Genomic DNA, 18,991 nt, shown 5'->3' with positions numbered 1-18,991 from the left:
TCATTCCTATAATAGAATGCTTTTATACATTTCCGATTACTCAGCGTCTTATGGTGGGGCCATGCTAAGTTACTTCCCATCTTGTCAAAATGCGGCCTTTTGGGTGGTAAGGTCATTCTTGTGCTTTTAAGAAAGAAAAGAGAGCTCCCACCGTCCTCACTAGGGTTTTGATGTTTCGAGATTGTTTTTGCATGGAGAGCCAGTCTGCAGAGCAAGACAATGTGAATACATCTCCTCAAATCAATGAGAATTGCGCTGTCCTCTAGAAAATTAGGTTTGAGCCACATCAGCGTCAGTGCCTGAGACTGAATAAATCCCATTTCATGATTGCCCCATGTATGAATTGTGTAATGTGTCTAGATGGGCACAGCTACGATTGCCTCTCTTTCCCCGGCGTTACTAAATGGTAATGCGGTGGATTCATGTGACGAGAAGGGTCTCAAATAAACAGCCCTAGCTACATGGGATGATTTAGGGCCTGCATTCAGGAAGTCTCCATGGACCAGCGTTAAGAGGCGGCTGTTAACCAGAGACAATAGGAAAACGTCTCTGTGGCTCCTTTTTTTTTTTTTTTTTTTTAAGGCAGATTTTGGCATGGAAAACTTCAACAGTCTTGTTTAATAGAGTCATAGGTATGTTGACCATATTTTTAGATAGAACCTTTGGTTTGCTGCTTCCATCTGGGGAGTCCATGGGCAAATCAGGTGAACTTTCATAACTTTTGCACATTTAGCTGTTTGAAATAAATGCCAACTACGTGCCAGACACTATTTTAGATAGAAAAGGTGGGGGGGGGGGTGAGGTGTTTAGAAAGAAAACAGTTGTACAGACTGAAAGCCTGCTGTTTTTGTTTTTTTGTTTTTTCATTCTTTCCACCTCGGGTGTTAAAAATCAACCTGAAAAATGAATGCTCCAACACTGAGGCACGGTCCTGATTTCTTGCACAGGTTTGCAGACGCTGAGAGGTGGTGTTTCAGGTGATGGTCAGACCAGGAGGGGAGCTCTTGCAGGAACGGGACCCTTCTAGCTGTCAAACACTAGCATTGTTTTAAGTTTGAAAGAAATTTAAATTTAAATTAGGACATTCCCAAGACCCTCTTGGCTCCTAATCCAGTAAAAACTACCCATACAGTGAGTGCTGGGCAAAGGCAGACATGTGGTCAGTGAGCAAGTACCCCAAGCATTGGGGAAGTAAGGCAGGCCATTGTACTCCCACGCTGTCTATTTTAAAGCAGTTGTCTTTTTTTCAGTTTGACTCTAGCTTCTGACATCTTAGACTTGCTGCTGAGTTTTCATAACAAGGCAGGAGCCTTGGAGTTAATTCAGTTCATTTGGTTTATTACGGTTTGAGCTGATACGTATAATTTTTCTACCTTGAATATGAATATGAGCTTTCCTGGGGAAGCAACAATAAATTCAGTCCAAGTTATGCAGCTTGCTAGCCAAGTGACCTTGGGTGAGTTTTTTTTTTACTTTTCTTGGCCTCACTTTTCTTATCTGTAAAATGGCGTATTCTCATCTTTCGCATTCTGGGATATCTGGATAGGATTCTGCTACTTCTGTGGTTGCTAGACCAGTGAGCTGAGGGAGAGGCATTTGAGTCATGGGTGCTTTATGGATTCCTGGTATTCTCAGACTTGGCCCACCTTCTAAAGCATATGCATATTACCTAAGTAAATATGCCTGTCAGTGGTCTGATTTATTTCCCAAAATGACATAAGCCTAGAATCTCAGGCTTGAATTAATATTAAAATGTTATTTAATTAGGACATTCCCTTTGGAGAGCAGGAAACTATGCTGTCTGTTCATTTATCATGTTATTCTCTTAACTCAGCATTTATTAATCTTAAGCACCTGTAGGCTTGTTGCTATTCATTGAGCTAAGAAAACAAAGATAAGATTCAGTCTCTGTCTACAAATCTCTCCTCATCCTCCAAGAAGGAAAAAGAATTTTGCACTCGAAGCCCATCACTCTTCATTTTATTGCCTTTTGGATTTTGTGTGGCTGGAAAGATGTTTATGTTGTGTTGGTGATCCCAGTAGAAAAGAAGGGAGGAAAAGGTTTCTCAACTTTGCCTGTTGCATACAGCTTTAATTATCTCAAGCTTAAACTAAGGATGGAACTGGAGGAAAGAATTGTGAGAAAGCTTCTTTATAAACAAAAGCACTACCAGGAGGTGGAGAGCATTTTCCGGGATGAAGGACTTCAACATTGGATGGGCACATTCAAAACTATGACCCACCTTCAAGTCAGTGTTCAAAGGAAGTAAAAGGCCACACAGGAAATGAGATGTAATTGGGCACCCCACGGGGAGGGGACAGAACCCAGGAAGCCTTGAAAAGCCTCAGTGTGGCCAGTCCCCCAGCCCAGAGCCAGTGTCTCCCGCTTTCCTGACAGAAGCAGGCATATGTGCAGTTAAGACATTCAGAGTTGTGAAACAAAGGCGAGAGGCTTTTGCCTCTGACTTGTAAACATGGGATGTTTTTCTTTGCATTTTAAGATAGAAGTTTTCTTAAAAACTCTCAAATCAAATGTTGGAAGTGCAAAGGGCCATTCGTAGTTGAGAAGTATGTGAGATGTCAGTTAACATACTGACTGTTTTTCAGAAAGGCTTCCAGAAAGGAGAAAAATACCAAAACAAGCAAACAAAAAGTAGTTATATCACTTGCATCATTAAAAACCCATTTTCTACTGGTTTCTGTTATCTTCTTTTTCCCCACCACTGTCTGCCAAGCTCCTCATCATCCATCAAAGCCCTGGTTCATTGCCCTCCCCTCTCTGAGGCCTTCCTAGGTCTTCTCAATCCCAACAGATGGCTCTCCTGATCACGCTCCATGGCACTAGGATTAGGTCTTACATTCTAGTTGTTCAGATACATGACGGTCACCTCCATAAGACTCTGTGTCTCAAGCACAGTAACCATGTCTCTTTCTCTTTTTAATCTTCTCCCCTGCCTTAGGATCCTACTCAAAGAGGGCACTGAGTAATGTTCACTGAATGAATGAATGAATGTAGAACCTGCAATACCCAGTGCTTCTGGTAAATGTGGACAGTCACCACGTAGAAGTTGTTTTTTGTGTGAACAGTTTCAGCAGGGATTGAGAGAAGGGGGACCAAGTATGCCAGCCAGTTTGGCGGATACTACAGAGGCCAAAGAGCCAGTGTGCCAGGCTTAAAACAGATCTTCAGGCCTGAGAAGGGTTGATTGGGTCAGCCTAGGTGAGATTTGAAAGAGCTAAATGCAGAGTCTTGGACTTACGTGCAAATCATTAATATTAGTAGCAAAAGAGAATGTAGTGGATATCTGGCTGTTCTTAAGGAGATGGGGGAGGAGGAATTGATTTATTACATATACGGATGTGAAAGCTGGACCATAAAGAAGGCTGAGTGCCAAAGAATTAATGCTTTCAGACTGTGGTGTTGGAGAGAACTCTTGAGAGTCCTTTGGACTGCAAGGAGATCCATCCAACCAGTCAATCCTAAAGGAAATCAACCTTGAATATTCATTATAAAGACTGGTGCTGAAGCTCTAGTACTTTGGCCTCCTGATGAGAAGAGCTGACTCATTGGAAAAGACCCTGATGCTGGGAAAGATTGAAGGCAGGAGGAGAAGGGGACAACAGAGGAAGAGATAGTTGGATGATATTACTGACTTGATGGACATGAATTTGAGCAAGCTCCAGGAGATAGTGAAGGACAGAGAACCATGTGCTATATAGTTCATGGGATCACAAAGAGTCAGATATGACTGAGCGACTGAAAAACAACAAACAGCAATACATTTCACCAGTAGTCTACTAGAGATGCCTGATCACTTTCAGGGTAGATTAATAGAAGTATTTGGTACCTAAAGAAAAAGTTGAGTTCTTGTCCCAATTCAATGGAGGGTCAGTTGGAAGTTAAGTAAGTGTAGACACATCTGCCTCACATAAACTCCATGAACATGGCATGGTGTCTTCTGTCTCAGCTGTTTTCCCCAGAGCCTAGCACCAAGCACGGAATGCAGTAGATTAGTTAGATAAAGTGTTGGTGGTACGGAAATTGATCACACCAAAGTGTATCTGGAGAAAGAATGTTGAATGATCAAAAAACAAAAAAAAGGTATTCCTTAAAAATTATAATAGAAGCAACCAGAGATATTTCTGCTTTGAAACATGTATTTGTTGTCAGGGAGAGGTGTATCGGGGGAGGGTGGAGTGTAATCACCATCTTCAAATATTTTAAACACTGCTGTGGGTGATGGATATTAGAATTCTTCTGTTTATTATCAAAGAAGTAAAGGTTAGAAAAAGCAAGTTTTGGCTCAAGGAATTGTCTAAGTGTGAAATTATTTATGTGTGATCATGTATTTGATCCCTTTCTCAAGTTTTATAGGCTGAAAAGATTGAGGTAACGGGGTGCTATAGATGACTGGATAATCCCACATTGGATAGGGGAATTGAAAATAGTGATTTATGGATCCTTCTGATTCTAGAATCTTATGATTTCTGTACAGTAACAGTCCTTTATGACCTCAGGGGAAAAATGGGGACAAAAATGGAATCTCTTAGGGATATTCTAACTGCCTGTGTAGAGCCGCATAGCAAATACTTGTTAGTAAGTCAAGGACTGGGCTCCTCTAATGAAAATTGCAGGCACCTTCTCCTGAAAATGCTACATGACACAGTTACGCGTTTCTCACCTGGCTTGTTCAGGGTAGAAATGTGAGGTTAAATGGACTTTTCCAAAACCTGTGTCTAATGTTTTGAGTGTCCAAGCTTTTCTTGTGCTTCACTGAGAGCAGATAGAATGAGAGGCGCATAAGGTGGTGTCTCAAAGCCTGCTAAAATGCAGTGCACGTTTTCTGAGTTACCCCAGATCTCTAGGCGCTTTTTTCTTGCTGTGTCTGCCTCACCACCTTATACTTGATTAACATGCTTCAGTTGGTTTGGCCTAACAAGAAGTAACCCTAGCCCGCTTTCTTCCTTTACCTTGCGTTCTATCTTGCCCACGTGTTCTGCCTTCGCTTTACCTTGTTTGTCAGTCTACTCCCCCGTACCCATTTCCCCTTTGATCCCTGTCCTCGGGATCTGTTGGCTCCTTAATTAGTGACATATGGTAAAACCAGAAGTTGGTAGCAGGAAACTATCTTTCAGAAACTTGATGTTTCTGAAAATTGAGTCAAGCAGACTCTGTATTTAAGAATGCGGTTGTTCTATGCTCTTCCAGTATGATAGAGGAACACCTGTGGTTCTTTAAGTGTAAATTAATTAAAATAAAACATCCAGTTCCTTAGTCATGCTAGCCACATTTCAAGGGATTAGTTGTGTTATGTGGCTGGTGGCTACCTTAGTAGAGCTAGTGGGCAGCACAGTATGTATCATTTCCATCATCACAGAGAATTCTTTTAGATACACTTGAATATATTCAAAACAGATAATCAATAGTGACTTACATCACCAGGGACTATACTCAGTATTTTGTAATAACCTATAAGGGAAAAGAATCTGAAAAATAATGTGTGTGTGTGTGTAACTGAATTACTTAGCTATACATCTGAAACTAACACAACATTGTAAATCACCTATATTTCAATAAAAATAAAGTACTTGGGACAACTGTTATGAGACCCAAGAATAGATTGAACCAGACATGGGTTCAATGCTGGTTATTTTATAGTTGGCAAGGTTACTTTCTGGCCTTCCAATATCTTCATCTGCAAAATGGAAATACTAAATTTTTACATGCAAGGTTGTTCTGGAGATTAAACGCGGTATCATGTCAAGCAGTTCTTGTCCTGCAGTAATGGCTTAAGGAACATTTATGTATTCCTGCTTTAAATTATAATGATATGTGATATCCAGTTTGATAGCTGAGAAGCAGTTTTTAAGGATGAGGTTTGGGAATCCTGCTTCCACAGAGGTTGTTTCCCATGGCTTATAATATAGGGTTTCACTTGTATATTAATAATTATTTGCTCCTTTAACAGGCAGAATGGCAAAAAAAAAAAAAAAAAAACAACCCAACAACCAGTTTTTAATGAGTAACTGTTTTCTAAGAGAGTATCTAAAAGTAGGTCGCATCTTGCAGTAAAATTTTTCATTATCTAAAGACCCTGTTCCGTAAATTACATTCCAAGAAAAATCAGACCCATAAAGGCTTTCTTTGATCAAGTAAGTTTGGGAAACTGCCCATGTGGTCTCCCTCTTGGAGGTTCATAATGCGCAAGGTAAAGACTTGGAGAACCCCCGCTGGAAAGAAGCATAGAAAACAAAATGCTTTGAGCTTTTATGGACATGGAACCCCTCCCTGTTCTTACAGAATACCTATTAAAATAGTGTTCACAGAAACCATTTTGAACATACTGCTCTGAGGGCATGGTCAATCCCTGCTTTCCAGAGGCACCTGCAAAGAAGTTTCATTGAAAACCGTTTCCTTCTCCTCTAATCTCTAATTCTAAAATAGCAAAAGGGATGAGATTCATCCAGCTCAGTCTCTTTTGTTAAGGAAAGGATAAATCTGAAGCTAGTTCAGGACCTGAAAGTAACCTCTTTTGTCAAGGTTTAAGGTTCAGTAAACAGCGATTGAGATATCTTGTATTTCAGACAACCACAAAGGCTGTTTTTGTACTTCAAGACTAGAGGCTAATGTAACTGTGTGTTTCTATTGGTTTTTGAAGCTCTCTGCTTTCAGCAGTTTGTCTTTGCAACACAAGGCCCATTGGGTCTGACGTTGGTCTGATAGAAAAAGGGGAAAGTAATTTGACCTGTGTTAGTGAAATGATTGCTTTGAATAAAGCTCTACCTGGGTCGACCCGAATAGTCTGGTAAGATCTAAGACAAAGGTCTCAAATTTGTTCTGTTTCTGCACCACCTTTGATAAAGGCTGACAGATAAACCCATTCATATAAGCAAATCACAAGAGGGCAGGACATTGAGAACCACTTATCTAAGCTAATAGCCAAAGCAGGAAAGGGTTAGGAGCAAAATCTTGAATCAACTTTCTGGATTATGGATACATGTGTTTATTTTGCTCTCATGTACTCCTATATGTGGATGTCATCTATATATATATATATCATTCAGCCATCTGTCTCAGGGGCCAGCAAACGTTTTCTGAAAGGAACCAGATCGTAGGTATTTTCAGCCTGGCAGCTCATAGGTCTTTATAGGGGCTTTGTTGCCACTCTTTAACTCTGCCTCTGTAGCTCAAAAGTAGCCACCATGTGAATAGTAGACCATGTGAATGAATATGTTCTAATAAGACTTAGAGAAACAGACAGCGAACTAGGTTAGGTCCACAGGTCAGAGGTTGCAGACCCCTGATCTATCTTGTTGATAATCAATGTAAGCCTCAGTTACAGGCAGTTTCTGAAATGCTTGCCTGAATCAGATTCTTACGCTGAAGTGGAACTTTGGGAAAACCAAAAATTCTTTTAGTGAATCAGGGGGCAGTAATGGCTTTGGTTTAGATGGATTATTATTGCTAGTATTTACTCATCAGGCATGATTCTAAAAGATCATTGAGGTGTCACAGCACCCATTGAGTTAGGTACTATTATTATCATCCGAATTTTGCATGAGAAACTGAGGCCTAGGAGTTAGCCTGCCAGAGGTCACACAGGGAGGACGTGGCTGATACTGACTGTGCAGCCCTGGGGACTCACTCCAGGGCCTTTGCTCATCCCCCAGCCCCAGACTCTCTCTAGGGGGAGTATCGGGAAAATCAGGTCTCCTTGGTTTACAGACCAGCACAGTGCTCCCTGGACTTCACAGACCTCCCAGATCAGGAAGGTCCCCTGGAGGAGGGCATGGCAGGCCAGTCCAGTGTTCTTGCCTGGAGGATCCCATGGACAGAGTAGCCTGGTGGGCTACTGTCTGTCCGTAAGGTTTCAAAGAGTCAGACACGACTGAAATAACTTAGCATGCATGCAAGCACCCTGTTGTCTTTACCTCCACCTCCGCAGGCCCATGTGCACTTTCCTTGAACCACATTGATCTTCTGGCTGCTTCTGAAACATGCCCAAACCCTCTCACACATCTTGGGTTTTAGTCCAAATAAAGGGAGTATGTTATCAAGGAGCAACAAAAACTAAGAGTTGTGACTGGAGTTAGTTTCTGCATGAACACTGTATTTTACTTTATTTCTGATGTTTTTTAAGTTGACATCTTTATTTCCTGTTCAATTTTTTTTAAAAGCTTATTTCTTTTGGCCTTGCACGTATGTGCAAGGCCCACCAGATTCACCCACCAGAGATCGAACCCATGACCCTTAGAGTGGAAGCAGTCTTAATCACTGGAGCACTTGGGAAGTCCTTGTATTTTACTTTAAAAATGCAGTTTTCCAGCAACATAAATTGGTATCCTCTTTGTATACCTGTGTATATTTTTTCCTCTGCCTGGATAGAATGGGGCGATTAATGCTTCACTTGTCTTCAGTTCAGTTCAGTTCAGTCACTCAGTTGTGTCCAACTCTTTGTAACCCCACGGACTGCAGCATGCCAGGCTTCCCTGTCCATCCCCAATTCTGGGAGCTTGCTCAAACTCATGTCCTTTGAGTCAGTGATGCTATCCAACTATCTCATCCTCTATCATCCCCTTCTCCTCCTGCCTTCAATCTTTCCCAGCATCAGGGTCTTTTCTAATGAGTCAGTTCTTCGCATCAAGTAGCCAAAGTATTGGAGCTTCAGCTTCAGCATCAGTCCTTCCAATGAATATTCAGGACTGATTTCCTTTAGGATGAACTGGTTTGATCTCCTTGCTGTCCAAGGGACACTCAAGAGTCTTCTCCAACACCACAGTTCAAAAGCATCAATTCTTCAGTACTCAGCTTTCTTTATGGTCTGACTCTCACATCCATACATGATTATTGGAAAAACCATGTCTTATATGAAGTTATTTTTACCTGCTAGCATCAAGACATCTCTGGGGTCATGAACTGTTTCCCAGCATAGTAAATGTTCAGTAAATGATGGCTGTTAAGTAAATGAACCAAGAAACATTCAGGACCTATGCTCATAGAGATTCAAGCTTAGCAAAGTACATGGAAGGATTCATTAATTGATATTTTCAGTGTACCTCCCATATGCCAAACTGGAAATGAGATCTTGAAGATACAGTGGCCAACAACACAACTTGCTTGTTCCTTTTGATTATCTTACATATGATAGATTCTGTAATAAACTCCTGTGAATTACTGTATACATTAGTGATATATCCTTTTTACACAACAGGTGATACAGAAGTAACAGATGCTTCTGTTGCAGCCTCCTCTTTGTTAGTGCTTCTCTGTGTTCATTTTGTATCCCTCTTGTCTCTTATCAAGCATAGTTCAGTTCAGTTCAGTCACTCAGTCGTGTCCGACTCTGCAACCCCATGAACTGCAGCACTCCAGGCCTTCCTGTCCATCATCAACTCCCGGAGTTTACCCAAACTCATGTCTATCAACTCGGTGATGCCATCAGCCATCTCATCCTCTGTCGTCCCCTTCTCCTCCTGGCCCCAATCCCTCCAGGCATCAGGGTCTTCTCCAATGAGTCAACTCTTTGCATGAGGTGGCCAAAGTATTGGAGTTTCAGCTTTAGCATCAGTCCTTCCAGTTGAACACCCAGGACTGATCTCCTTTAGGATGGACTGGTTGGATCTCCTTGCAGTCCAAGGATTCTCAAGAGTCTTCTCCAACACCACAGTTCAAAAGCATCAATTCTTTGGTGCTCAGCTTTCTTCACAGTCCAACTCTCACATCCATACATGACCACTGGAAAAACCATAACCTTGACTAGACGGACCTTTGTTGGCAAAGTAATGTTTCTGCTTTTCAATATGCTATCTAGGTTGGTCATAACTTTCCTTCCAAGGAGTAAGTGTCTTTTAATTTCATGGCTGCAGTCACCATCTGCAGTGATTTTGGAGCCCCCCAAAATAAAGTCTGACACTGTTTCCACTGTTTCCCATCTATTTCCCATGAATTGATGGGGCCAGTTGCCATGATCTTCGTTTTCTGAATGTTGAACTTTAAGCAAACTTTTTCACTCTCCTCTTTTACTTTCATCAAGAGGCTTTTTAGTTCCTCTTCACTTTCTGCCATAAGGGTGGTGTCATCTGCATATCTGAGGTTATCGATATTTCTCCGGCAGTCTTGATTCCAGCTTGTGCTTCTTCCAGTCCAGCGTTTCTCATGATGTGCTCTGCATAGAAGTTAAATAAGCAGACACACTGAAACCAAGCATAGTACTAGGCTATTTACTTGTGGATTACTAAACATTCTTGAAACTAAAAATATAGAGCTAATGTGTTATTCTTTAATGAGTTTTGGTTGTGGTCAAGGAAGCTGGGTTCAGATCCCAGCTCTGTTACTGGCTAGGATCAGTGAGTTTCTCCTACATGGCTGGAGGAAAAGCATGGTCACCAGGAACATGACTGAAGGACTTAAATTAGTTACAGGAAATGATTGTGGGGATGCTTAGAGATGAAAAGGATGCTTTGAGAGGGTTATGTGAACCATGAGGCATGCAGATATGGAAGGAAAAATGGCCACAGCTGGAGAACCAAAGCTGGGTATTTGGATATTGTGAGAGCAGACACCCTTAATGGTATTAGCATGGACTATAGTAACTGTGGTGTTGGAGAAGACTCTTGAGAATCCCTTGGACTGCAAGGAGATCCAGCCAGTCCATTCTGAAGGAGATCAGCCCTGGGTGTTCTTTGGAGGGAATGATGCTGAAGCTCAAACTCCAGTACTTTGGCCACATCATGCGAAGACTTGACTCACTGGAAAAGACTGTGATGCTGGGAGGGATTGGGGGCAGGAGGAAAAGGGGACGACAGAGGATGAGATGGCTGGATGGCATCACTGACTCGATGGACGTGTCTGAGTGAACTCCCTGAGTTGGTGATGGACAGGGAGGCCTGGCTTGCTGCAATTCATGGGGTCACAAATAGTCGGACACAAATGAGCGACTGAACTGATAGTAAGGTTGGTAAGTGTTTGTGAACAGAAAGTTGGGAGAAGAGGGAAAACATAGCAAAATAGTGAAAATTATGAAGGTCACAGTAGGTTGAAAAATGAAATGAGAAGGACCAAAGCTGGCTTTTCTTTCTCTTTCACCTTGATTTTTCCTCACCTCATTCTTGAGGGGTGGGTGAAATCATCTGTGTAGGATCCTTGAAGGGGATAATTTGAAAGGAGAAGTGACTTCATATAGGATAAGACTTTGTGGTCCAGAAAAAGATTACATTAACAGTAACCAGTGCTCTGATTATTTGCACTGTGAGGATAAATTCAGGACACATGTGCAGAACTTCAGTGTCCAGGAGCTAAAGAGTTGCAGGTGATGTTCACATTAGGAGAATAATCGTGGATATTTTGGTGTTTGACGAGAACTGCTAGAATTGAAATGAGTACCTTTGCGATATACTTTTATAGACTATCTCATTTATACTCTGGAGCATTCCCACGAGAGTAGGTGTTAAGATCTCCATTACAGGTGGAAACTGAAGACCAAGGGAGATGATTTGCCTTAAGGCCACATGCCTACTGAGTGATATAGATAGAACTTGAACCCCATCAGGCCTTCTGATTCAAACACCGTATTCTTTTCAGTATGATGAGCTTCTGGAAGAACGTTATAGTCTAATTAACAGGGCCATGCGGGACCTAGCCCTTCATTGTCTATAGTGAGACTTCTTGAAGAAAGTTCGGTATATGTGAACAGTACTACTTAAAATAGCAGATCACAGAGGCAGTATTGGTGTAAGGGTTAAGAACATTGGCTTTGTGGTTTGCACTCTGGCCCTCTATGAAAAGGTGTATGGCTTTGAGTAAATTACTGCCTCCTCTCTTGTTTTTTGAGGCAGAAGTGAGTTGCTGTAGGTAAAGAACTCTGGTGGTTTCTGGATATTATTATTATCAATAGCTAATAATAATTAGCTATTATTTTTATCGTTCTTTTTGCCATGCTGGTTTATCTTGGGACAGCTAGGTGGGTATCCAATTGAATGTGTCAAGGGAAGTATAGGGCTATTACAACCTTCTCTTTCATTTGAAGAACAATTTAGTTATAATTGGTAAAGGGTGAGAAATCATCTGTTGGTCCAGAAATTATCTGAGTGTACCCTACAGTTGCTTGTTGCCATCTTCCATGTGTTACTTCTCCCTCCCTCCATCTATTCTTTGTTTCTTTGTTGACTTGAAGCTGGAAGGATAATGGGATGAAAGAGAAAAGATAATAGGAGTTATTGGGGTTGGCTAAAATTTGTTTGGATTTTCCTAAGATCTTACAGGAAACCTGAACTTTCTGGCCAATCCAGTTATTTATCTATCTAAAATGGGCATTCCCAGCACAAGAACATCATATTAGAGGCATGGCAGCAAGAACTACCAGAATGTGTTTCCCCTGTCTGTACCCGCAAAGTGGTCCCATATTACTGTCCTTGGTGAGCTTAGACGGTGGTAGGTAGAGGGATATGAGCTTGCAGTTGGAGGCAGGGAGGGACCAGTTCCCGAAGTGCCTTGCACTCCATCCTGGAGAGTTTAGACTCTGTTGAAAGTCACGGGAAGCTATTGGAGCCTTGTCATCTGGGGAATTAATTGATCACATTTGCTTTTGGAATCAGTCTTGAGCAGAGGGTGTGAAGGGCAGATGGAAATTGACAAGAAAAAAGTCAGAGATGTGGGTGAGGGGCGTCGGAGAGAAATAATTAGGACCAGAGCCAAGAGAGTGACAACAGGAATGGGGAGGAGAGGATGTGTGTGTTTGGGGCGCTCAAAACGAGGTTCCAACGATGCTTCCTGTTTAAAACAAGATGAAGGGTTGAGGTATGAATCGACAGTTACCCTTGTGGCGTAACAGAATGTCTTTGAAAGTTTTTCTAAAAGGATGACATTAAAAGCAGGCACACACAGGTGGAACAGCTTCAAGGGCCCTGATGGAAAGAGGGAGCAAAGCAGAGCTGGTGACATGTCTTGAAATAATGTTGTTGCACCTTCAGAGTGGGCAAGGGAAGGAGAAGTTTGTGAGAGGGAGTGGGATTCAGTGATAATGAAGATAAGGGGTCAAGGAGAAGGAAAGTGATACAGTAATGAGGAAATAAACGAGGAACCTAAGGAGAAAAGCAGAAGGGGAAATGAGCTGTGTGGATGGGGAGCTGGGCACACTTGTTCACTTCACAGAGGGCTATCTTTGTCTGAGATGCACAGAGGAAAGAAAGGGGAGGGGAGAAGAGCCTTCAGAGAAAGACAGAGGCTGAGAGTAAAGCATGATGGAAGAGGGCAGGCCAGCTGTAGGTAGGACCCCAGCTGCAGACGGTGGAGAGATGCAGGAGAGGGGAGGGAGCCTGGAGCTTGAAATGGAGCTGGTGGGCAGTCTGAGGCAGCTCGAGAAAGAAGAGGGGGCACAAAGGAGCTTTGAGGAGTTCAAGGAAATCTTACCATTCTAGGAAAGAAAACCCGCGCATGGATCTGGGAGCACAAATAGCATGAGATACCGAACGCCTGAGGAACTCCGGCAGAAGAGAAGCCTGTTAGTTTTAGCACAAGGAACAAAGCTGTCTAGGGTGATGGGTGCTGTTCTGTGTGAATCAGGACTGCTAGGCTGGTCAGTAGGAGAAACACTAAGGACAGGAATGTTGTTTAACAAACATTGGGTGGATGGGTGGAGGGTCATCTTTGTTGACAGACGTCCAATCTCAGGGTTTGTTTACTTAGAAGGGGAAACATTCACACATATGAATGCACATATCCCCCAGGAAGAAATGTGTGAGGGAAGATGAGAGGTCTTCACTGCATGAGGGGAAGGGTTCTGGCTGGGAGGGCCTCCAGTGATTCTTTGAGATCCGGGAAATGGACAGCAAGTAAACCTTTGAAGCTTTTGTTCAGAATCTGTTACATGACATGAGGAATAGGGTGGAGTGAATATATCAGTAGCTGACGAAACATGAGCAGTCCTTGCAAATACCTCACTTCAAATTTGTTCCTTGCTTTTCTAGCAGAGCAACCTGCTGCCAGATATTTGACCTTTGATCCTTAGTTTCCTTATGGTTTACAGTGTTACTATGATGTTTAGAAAAGGGATGGTTTTTGTGTGTATGTGTGTATACATGATTTGGTAACAGAACTTTTTATCACTAAAAGCAAAGGAATGAAGTTCAAAAGTCAGAGATGGATCAATGAGAATTTCTGCTGTTTCTTTTGGATGAAGTATAATTCTGATATTATTTCTGATGCTAACAGAATAATCACTTCCTCCTCCTCCTCCCAGGTACCATTATCGAGGCATTGCCCCTTGCCCAGTCCTGTGCTGCCCCTTTACACATAGCATCCTAATCAGACATCATAATTACACCTCAGGCTTACAGAAGTGGGTGGCATGATACTTATTTTTCAGATAAGGTAACTCAGATTTGGGGAGGTTAAATGACTTGCCTGAAATTTCACCTAGTCAGTGGAAGAGCCAGATGCAAACCTTTGTCTAAATTGAGAGCCTTACTGTCAGTTTGAAAGGGGTGGAGCGGGGAATGGAGAGCTGGATAGTATCTTTGGAAAATAGGGTTAGACCATTCATGCTGATGCTACTGCTGTGATCCCTGTGCCTTCCCAGCCCGGTCCCTGGGAAATTTTCTGTGGCTTCTGGGAATGAGAGAGCCCAGATGATCCAAAGGCAGCTCACAAACTTGCTCCTGAAGGAAGAGAGAGCTGGACTTTTCTCCAGCTTAATGCTATGTGGGCTGCAGGGCTTCAGGTATTAGAAGGTAGAAAGGGGTAGAACCAGCAGACAGTTGTTGGTATTCCTTCTTCATTTGAGGACTGGTGTGGAGATTACATTCTGTCACGATGAAACACAGAAAAGTACATACTTGAGAAGATAATGAGGAAGGAGGCCGCATCTGAAGAGGGGAAAGCGCCCCATCTCGGGAGCAAGCACTGAACCAAATGGAGTGACCCTCGGTGACTCGTGTGGTCTTTGTCCATCTGGAAAGGGAAGGAGTGGGCTCCTTCCGTCTCTAGGGTCCTTTTTAGTTCTAACAGATTCTATTCTAGAATACAGGAAATACAGCAAGTTCTAGTCACTCTCTTGTTCTTTTGTCACCAGTTTTTGAGGCTTATCCTTAAAGACCTGTGAACTCTATTGAAGCCTCTAGGACTTCTGTGCCATCCTTTTTATGGAGATAAACTAGACAGGACCCTCCTTCCAAGGGCCTTAAGAAGTGGAGAGAGGAAACACGTTGACATGCTGTCGTCCTGTGTAATTATGTCTATCTGACCCACTAGTCTGGAGGCTTTTTGAAGACTGCGAACTCTGCTTTATCTTTAACATGACCCCTCCCCCCCCCCCCCGTCCTGTCTGGAAAGTGCCTATTAAACGCCTGATGAGAGAGTGAATGAATGGTTGAATACCGTCCATGCCATTTACAAAGTGCTAGCTATGTGCTGCGGAGAAGGCGATGGCACCCCACTCCAGTACTCTTGCTTGGAAAATCCCATGGACGGAGGAGCCTGGTAGGCTGCCGTCTATGGGGTCGCACAGAGTTGGACACGACTGAAGCGACCTAGCAGCCACAGCAGCAGCAGCTATGTGCTGAGCACATGACACCGATTTCCTCATGTAAACTACACAGCAATCCAGTAATGTAGGAGCCATCCTCTCCCCCTCGTTATGCCATATATACAGACACCAGACACTAGTGAATATACAGTTCTGTATATACAGACACTAGACAGTTCAGTCAGTCACCCAATACCTCACAGCCAAGGGGTGGCAGACACAGTTCAGATCGAAGCCTTGACTGTTGCTGACTGTAACCCGTGCTCTTAACTCTCTGGAATGTGCATCTCTCAAGAGGAGGCTGAGGACACCGATAAATCCCTCTCAAAGGGAGCGGTCAATGAACCACCCATTTCTTTGGAAGCAAAATAAAGTCACAGAAGCATCAATGGGCCGTCTCCATGGCACCTGACATTTTGGGAACATCTTTAATGGGAAACACTGCCATTTGGCTGGAGTTTAATTGCACTGCATTCTAACCCAGTAACTTTTTTAGCCCCTTCTTTTTCATTTTTGCTGCCATGAAGCCTGAATTCCACTCTTACTGAGGTATTTACTCTTTCCTGGAGTATGTCATGCTATCTCCTGCCTCTGGATTCTGCACTTTTGAAATGTAATCACAGGTTTTTGCATTTGATTCCTCAACTCCATGAGTCTCCTGGAAGGCAGAGCCTGCATCTTAATTACCAGCTAGAGGTGGCATATGGTAGTTGCTAAGTGAATGTTTGTTGAATGAATGTATTACAAATGATTCAAAAGGTGATTTTCTTATGCCCAGAGCCTGCACAGAGAAATAAACTTGTAAAGCTCATTTCAACCACACATCTTGTTGTACACAGGCTCAGCCAAGTCTGTGACCAAGCCAAGTCTTATGAATTTCTCTGAAATTAAGAAAAACTGAAGGGAGCTAACACAAATCTAAGGAAGAATTTATGTGAAACATCTAGACTCAGCGTTGCCCTAATTCTCCTGTTTCAAAACATGGTACCATATTTTACTTGTGTTGACTTGCAATGTTTGAATCATAGTAATCCATCAATACTTCATCTGGGCAGGGGAAAAAAGACAGTCTGCCACAGAAACCTTGCAAAATGGTGTCCTGCGACTACTGTGAACCATGGGCAGTCACCCCGTTTTGTGTGCTGTATCATGGAAGATCTGGGAGCGAGTGTGTGCTTCCGTAAAACCCATCACTTCTTATCAAAGAGCATGTCAGAGCACAGGGGTAGTGCTTACAGTTCTAACATGATTTGCAAACATCCTACATGTGTATTCCTTACCGATCTTACATTGCTGTTTTTTAAATTGAAAAAATTTATTATAGCAAAATGCACATACTGTAAAATTTACCATCCTGCCTATTTTTAAGTGTTGAGGATGTTCAGACTCTTGTGCAGCCAGTCTCTAGAACTGTTTTTCTTGCAGAATGCAGTAAAGAACTGTGATTTCTCCTATCCCATTGCCCATGACATCCACCATTTCACTTTCTGTTTCCATGAACTTGACTACTCTAAGTACCTCATATAAGTACAGTCACACAGTATTTGTTTATTGGGGTCTGGTTTATTTCACTTAGCATAATGTCCTCAAGTTTTATCCATGTTCTATGTCAGAATTTCCTTTTTTCTGGCTAAATGATATTCCATTGTATGTAAGTACCACATTTTGTTTATCCGTTCATCCATTATTGGACACTTAGGTTGCTTCCACTGCTTGGCTATTTTGAAAAATGCTGAGATGAACACAAGTATACAAATACCTCCTCGAGACTCTGGTTTCAAATCTTTTGGATACATACACAGAACCAAAATTACTGGGTAATACAGTGATTTTATTTTTAACTTTTTAAAGAAACACTATACTGTTTTTCCATAGTAACTTAACCATTTTATACTGCCATAATTAGTGCACAAGTGTTCCAGCAGTTTCCTCTACATTCAAGCCAATACTTATTACTTCTTTTTTTCTTTTTTTTTTTTAACTGGGAGCCATTCCTATGGATGTCAGGTGGTATCCCATTGTAGTTTTGATTTGCATTTCTTTAATGATGAGTGATATTGAACATCTTTTCATATGCTTGCTAGACATTCATATGTCTTCTTTGGAAAAAAATGTCTAAAGTCCTCTGCCCATTTTAAATTTAGTTATTTTTGTTGTTGTTGTTGTTGAGTTATGTGAATTCTTAATATTTGACCATATATGTGAGGGTTTATTTTTGGCCTCTCTATTCTACTTTTTCAGCCTATAGTTCTGTCTTTATGGTACTACCACCCTTTTTTTGATTACACATACTGATCTTTATTCTCCAAATAGTGTGAAGTTCCCAGGGTAAGTGCCAGTCAATCTAGAAATTCTTTGAGGTCCAGAGAAGGAAATTGATGTTTCTAGGTCTCACAGCCAGTCATTTGCAGGGCTGGACCTCTGTACTCTTCTGCCAAACGTCCAGCATACTTCCATCAGTATGCTAGAAAACTTGTCTTATACTGGGCCAGGTACTCCACTCTTAGAATCAAAGGGACAAACTTTAACTAGGGTTCTTCATAGGAAAATCATCACTGTTGAAAGGGAAACATGAGCGATTATGTGCTAGATCCTTTAACTCTATTTCTGAAAATTAATGGCCTTTTAATTTCCCGATCATTGTACCCCTTACATGATCTCAGGTTCATGCATTCTACCCTCTAATATGTATTTCCACCATCTTTAATACTAGAGTCTGTCCCCCGACCCTGATACTCCTCTTTACCTTCTTTTGCTGTTATCTGTTCCACAGTACACAGAGCATCTAACATACTGAATACTTTGCTCTCTTTTTTTTTTTTAATGTTTGCTGTCTCTCCCCACCCACTAGAATGTTTACTCCCTGAAGTAGGGACTTTGCTTTTGTTCACTGATGTATGCAGAGTGTTCCCAGGTGGCTCAGTGGTAAGGAATCCACCTGCCAATGCAGGAGATGTTGGTTTGATCCCTGGGTCAGGTAAATCCCCTGGAGGAGGAGATGGAAACCCAGTCCAGTGTTCCTGCCTGGAAAATCCCATAGACAGAAGAGCCTGCTGGGCTACAGTCCATGGGGTCACAAAAGAGTCAAACATGACTGAGCATGCACGTATAGAGTGTGCGTATAGAGTGTGTGTTTGTGATAGGCAGAATAAGGACCCCCATAGATTTCCATGCCTCAGTTCTCAGGGCCTGTGAATATGTCACCTTATGTGGCGAAAGAACTATGCAGATAGAATTAAGATTAGGACCTCGAGAAGAGAAATTATCCTGGATTATCTAGGTGGGCCCAGTCTAATCACACAGGTCCTTAAAAGCTGAGACCGTTCCTGGCTGCAGAGAACCAGAAAGATGGCAACATGAGAAGGAATCAACCTGCCATTGCTGGCTTTGCAGCACATGGGAGAAGGGGCCACAAGCCAAGGAATCAGCGGCCTCTGGAAGCTACAACAAGCAAGGAAATGAATTCTCCA

At 42.3% G+C, this 18,991-nt stretch overlaps 1 protein-coding gene across 5 annotated transcripts in view; it reads left to right on the top strand.

Moving 5' to 3' along the window:
- The window catches only part of DAB1 (DAB adaptor protein 1), a 1,363,191-nt gene that overhangs the window by 919,312 nt on the left and 424,888 nt on the right, over window positions 1-18,991 (top strand). The gene's annotated exons all lie outside the window — the stretch shown is intronic.

The sequence above is a fragment of the Ovis aries genome, chromosome 1 (genome assembly GCF_016772045.2).
Source record: "Ovis aries strain OAR_USU_Benz2616 breed Rambouillet chromosome 1, ARS-UI_Ramb_v3.0, whole genome shotgun sequence".
NCBI lineage: Eukaryota > Metazoa > Chordata > Mammalia > Artiodactyla > Bovidae > Ovis > Ovis aries.
This window is presented reverse-complemented; position numbering and strand designations above follow the sequence as displayed.